At 37.8% G+C, this 5869-nt stretch overlaps 1 pseudogene; it reads right to left on the bottom strand.

Moving 5' to 3' along the window:
• Nucleotides 1-993: 993 nt before the first annotated feature.
• On the bottom strand, nucleotides 994-5869 carry LOC105775359 (probable xyloglucan galactosyltransferase GT14; annotated as a pseudogene).

A 5869-nucleotide genomic window follows, 5' to 3' on the forward strand; every position in this document is an offset into this window, starting at 1 on the left:
CAATCGCATATGCCATAACCTGGTAGCCTCTGAATCTACATCTTTCATAGAAGCTGTTGATGCTGATCCAATAACTGTACTTCTATTTAAATAGTACATGTTATTTCTTCTTGTGCCTTTCATCACCGTCAATACCCCAGCTACTACCTTTAGTAATCAATCTCTCAAAGTGATTGTGAGCCATTTAGATTTTAGGACCCCTAATGAGATGAGATTTTTCTTCAAACTAGGTACGTAGCAAAAATCTGTCAAGACTTGGATTGAGCCGTCGTGATTCTTCAATTGGATTTTACGTACTCCCATTGTCTTACAAGCACTGTCATTGCCCATAAAAACAACTCCACCTTCTAGTTATTTAAGACTAGAAAACTAGTCCTTATTACGACACATATGGTAAGTACGTCCCGAATCCAAAATCCACTCATCTGTATGACATATGATTGCCATGACAACCAAGCTAAAGTCTGACTCCTCATCATGCTCCGCTACACATGCATCAGAAATAGCCTTGCCCTTTTTTAACTTAGGATAATTCTTTTTCCAATACCCTTTCTCACGACAAAAAGCACATCATCTTTGGCAGGTCTCCTTTTGGACTTACTCCTTCTACCAGGTTTGTAGCTGTGCGAACAACCTCTTACTGTTAAGACTTCAACAGTTGTATCTCTGTGATCTCTTTTATCTTTTTTTCGAGTCTCAGATCTATACAATGCACTACAGACTGCAGAAAATGTGATCGTATCCTTCCCATGAAGCAATGTGGTGGTGAGATGATCATATTCATCAGGAAGAGAATTCAACAACAATAATGCCTTGTCTTCATCTTCAAATTTCTCATCCAAATTTAGCAAGTCTGCTAAAATTTTATTGAATTAGTTCACATGGTCATTTATCGACATACCAAGTGCATACGTGAATCGATAAAGTTTTTTTTCATATAAAGCCTATTTTCAAGACTTTTTGTTATAAACTTTTCTTCCACAACTTTTTCGCTTATGTCTCCCTCATGACAGAGTACTTCTGCTCTTTGGCCAAACATAGGCGGATTGTACCACACGCCTGTCTATTGATCTTAGCCCACTCCTTGTCATCCATCTTGTAAGGTTTTTCTTCAAAGGCTATATCCAGCTCTTGCTGACATAAGACATCCAGGATCTCACATTGCCACATACCAAAATTATTGGTACCATCAAATTTCTCTACTTTAAATTTTGCATTGGTCACAGTAGTTTTTGCTGATGACGATGCCTATGCCATTTTTCTCCTCAATCTCAACTACTGTATATGTGATCAGTACCGTCGACGTGAATAGTGCCATGGATGAGCAATACCGTATACACAAAGTATCGTAAACGGTCGTATTCCCCAAGTACGAACTTGGCGCTGATATCAATTGTTGTGCGGAAGCGTGTAAAAGAGTAAAATTATTGTACTGAAAAATCACACTAAGTTCAATTCCCAGGAAAGAGAGGTGGATCACGTGGATCACTTAAGTACCAAGTCTTTCCTAGCCAGAATATCCCTCTATCGTAATTTAACCACACAATAAATCACTACAATCAATAAACAATAAAGAACACAAGAATTTTAAAGAGGTTCAGCAAATTTTGCCTACGTCCTCGGGCACTGATTAAATGCCAAAGTTACATATTTTATGTAATTAAATTGGTTAATTTATGAGAGTGCACCACTAATTTTTCCATGTTTTTGTTGAATTTTGTGCAGGGGTGCAATTTGGGGCTAAATAGAAGAAAAAGAAAACAATTGAGCTAGATTGAAGAAAGAAGTAAAGAATGAGGGCCAAAGCAGAATTTTTCCAAGAATAATTAGCTGAAATTGTTGACTTAGTGGGAGATTATTTTGGGATATTTTTTATATCATGGAATATTTTTCCTTGATTTTCTATACTAGTTGGCTCTTAATTTAGCAAGGTCACTAGTATAAATAGAGGCTACATTGTTCATTTTAATGATCAATCAATTGAAATATCAAGCTTTCATCTTTCAATACATTCTCTCTTTTCTACTCACGAATTTGTTTGTTGTTTTTAGTTTCCTTTACTTTCAATCCATTAATTTCCAGCTTGTTACCACTTAAACCATTTTCAATTTCCTTTTCAAACTTTCTTTCCATCTCCAGTAGCTAATTCACTTTATTACACCACCAAAATTCCAGCCCCCCAAACTAAATCACGCCACTCATTCCTTTCACCCATTTTACCTTATTTAATTTATCCAATACCAACATGCCCCAAACCTTAGCCAACTAAATTCATTTTCAGCTTTAGGTCGGAATTATCCTCGTCAAAACTCGTGAGTTACGAACCTGAGCAAATTAATTCCTAAATTCCAGTACTTATTATTTCTCCAGATTAAGAGTGTGATTTTGTCAGCTCATAAAGTCAGATCAACACTAAGTCAAAAAAGACGTCGTTTGAGTTAGTGTGGTTAGACGTACAGTTGGAATTCCGAAATGAACGTTTCTAATCGGTTTTCTGTGAACACATTGGCGTGCCAAGTGGAGATAGTTGTTTGGTTCCGTCAAGGGAAGTAGTAACCGGATTTAAATGCCCCGCGCAGTTGAGGACATTGGTTCGAGCTAGGCTCTTCTAGAACGCAAGGCTGCCGGAGTTCTAAATCACGAACGTTTCGTGGTTGTTCGATCGGTAAGGGTTAGTTATTGGACGTTCCATAACTAATTTACGTAAGGAAGAGTTGGTGTCCGAGGCGTCCTTGGTAGCTATAACTAGCTTATTCGAAAAGAGGAGTTCATCTAATTTCGAGGATCGGTTTAAAGACGAGGAAAAATCCGTGCCTAAAGTTGAGCTTATTCTAATTAATTTTTCTTCAAATTTATTTAACTGTTTTTATTATTATTTCATTTTCAACTTTTACTTTTTACGTGTTTTATTTATTTATTTCAGGTTCCAGGTTTTCGATTTTATCCTCCCCCCTAATATCTTGGGCACGACAACTGCCCCGGCATAAATCTGGTCAAGAGAACAACAATTTGCAGTAAACCCAGTCTCTGAGGGATCAACCCTACTCCCTATACTGCTTAAATTTCAAATTAGGCGTAGGCTTATATTGGTGGATTCGACACCCATCAGGCACTAACAAATATATTTCACTCCAAAATACAAGTGAAAATTTACAAATAAAGAGATAGAACAATGCCTTAAGGAGAGAATGGCAAATGTCGGGGATGATCGAAAATGATAAATGGTTAGGCCTATTTATAGTTGAGATTCAGGGATCAACTTGCAAAGTCACCATACAATTAGGGACCAAAAATTGCAAATATCTCATGCCAAATTTCAATCCCACTTTCAGAGCCTTAAATCTCTTTGATACCCATATCTTTGACTTTTCTAAATATGGATGGTTGCCAATACCTTCTCAATTGCCTGGCAAATCGATTAAATATTCAAATGTAATACATCAACATATTTATTTTAAAAAATAATGTTAAAAGGTAAAGCATGTTTGGATATTTGAATCTATCATCAGCAAAAGAAAAATAAGATGTATTCAAATAATACGAGTAATATCTGCGTGTGCTAAAAACGAAAATTATAATTGTTGAGGGATTTTTTTGAAAGAAATTTTTAAACTATAATCTACTTGAAATCGATAAACCCCTCGACACGTTGTATATATTATCTTCAGCGGAGATTTTAACTTCCAACTTTAATATAAAATCCATGCAATCATCATTAGTTTTACTTAGGCTGATAATGAATATAAAGAAGAATCCATTTACCTAATCAACAAGTGTTAGGTGGATACATAGGTCGGACTTAGAAGGAAATCAGGAGATTATAAATAAGCAATGTATTAATGTTTGTGTAAGTTTTGTATTTGTAAGCTGATCTTTGTTCTTTAAAATAATTGCTCCAATGGAGGGTCTCCCATTATTACAGATAATTTCAACTTCCAACAGTTCCATGCTGCAAATCCGACACTGGGATCCTTTTCTTCCTTCGCATCTTTCTTAACTTTCTCCACTCTCTTAATAACTCCCTTAACTGCAATCTCAAATGCATCCTCAATTCCAGACTTGGGATCTCCATATCACCTTTGGGATTAGCTTTACAACTTCTTTTCTCATAGCTACCACTCGATCTCTGAAAATCGAGACAGGCTCTCATTTATGCTCACACTGCCATGTTTGATGTCATTTGCAGGAATGTACACCGAGTAGCTGGTGTAATCTTTGGGAAGTACCATATATTTTGTGCATATGCAGAATAAGGATGGAAAAATACGGGAATGCAGCCTGCCAGGATTGAATCAAACATCAAACACCTAGTGTATGAGTCCCCCGGAGGCTGCAAACAGAAGATCGAGTTGCGAAACACCTTGATTGCTTGAACCGGAGTGCCACACTTGTTTGCACGGGAGTTGCAATCGAGGAACTTACATGTGTTTTTTGAGGTTAAACATTGGTTGATAATCTGGACACGGATCGAGTCATTCATGGTTGGATGTGGAGCACCGGCAAAAGAGAACAGGTATCGCCTTTTCCGACTCCTCACTTGTTTCTGCTAGTGGATTACGTCGATGTAGGTTGATGGATGAAAGTAGGTCGGATATGGTACGGCAAATTCATTGCAATAAGAGCTTGTTTCTATAGATAACATTGACATATTCATTGATTCAGGTAATGGCATAAGCTTATTCCCCCAATTCGGTTGATTTCCGGTTGGTCTACGCAAATACCAAGCAATCCTCCCTGCAACGAAGAAATGGTCTCGACCCCATAACCGTTTCCATTCAGCTCGGTTTCGAAGCCAGTCGACGATATCATAAGGCAAAGAATCTCTTACAGATGTGTTATAGTTCCAAAGATATCGACCAACATCGAGGCCAGCATAGAAGGGTACGGAAACAGCTGAAGCCATCGATGAATTATTGGTTAAACACTTGTATTGTTTCATCCTCTTATGGAAAATAACTTCAAGCAAGAACTGGTTTGTTTCAAACTGTTAAGTTTAGTTCCCATGCAAAGGTGGCCATGCACGACATGCAAAGGTGGTCATGCTCGAAGAAATAGCGACAGCGGTGGTGCCATTGTGTGCGACAAGAATGAAGTTTGAAGTCGCCAATCCACTTCTTTTTTTAGTTCCATTTTGATTGTTTTGTAATCTAGTTCATGTTGAACTAAGTAGGTAAATGTTTTGATATTGATTGGTGAAAAGTCGACAATGCAAGTTGTACAAGCTAATCTTGTAAGTTTCAATGCAAATTAGTGGAGTTAGGTAGTTGATTAGGTGATTACTTGTTTGTTTTACTTGTTGGTGAAATATGTAATGGCTTAATGCCTTGTTGTGTGTTAATGAAAATATCACTCATTTTCATTCATTCTTCTTCTCTCTTTTCATTATTCACTTGCTAGTTTCATTTTCTTTTTTGCTTCGAGTTTGTTTCTTCACCAAGGCTCGAGGCTTGCTATTCAAGCAAGATACAAAATGACTGTTATTGTCTCTTTGTTCCAACAATTGGTATCGAGCTTCATTCTTAGTGGACTGTTGTATTAAACTAAGAAAGTGAATGTCTTCCTCAAGTTTTTCACCCCCCACCGGTCTTCAATGGAGATGGCTTCCACATATGGTGGTCAAGATGAAGACTTACTGCGGGCCTTTGATCGTGGGAAGTTGTTAACACAGATCTTGAGCCAGCACCACCGAGGCTAATCCCACAAGAGCTCGAGATAAGGCGACATCTTGATGAGAGGACCAAAGGCATAAAGCCATGTCCGCATCGAGCGTGTATCGGATGTCATCTTCACGAATTATGGCTGTGAGACTCCAAAGCAGGCTGGGATAAGCAAGGAGGAGTTTCAAGGCCTTGAGAGAACAAGGCAACAT

This window comes from Gossypium raimondii, chromosome 10 (assembly GCF_025698545.1).
Source record: "Gossypium raimondii isolate GPD5lz chromosome 10, ASM2569854v1, whole genome shotgun sequence".
NCBI classification, from domain to species: Eukaryota; Viridiplantae; Streptophyta; class Magnoliopsida; order Malvales; family Malvaceae; genus Gossypium; species Gossypium raimondii.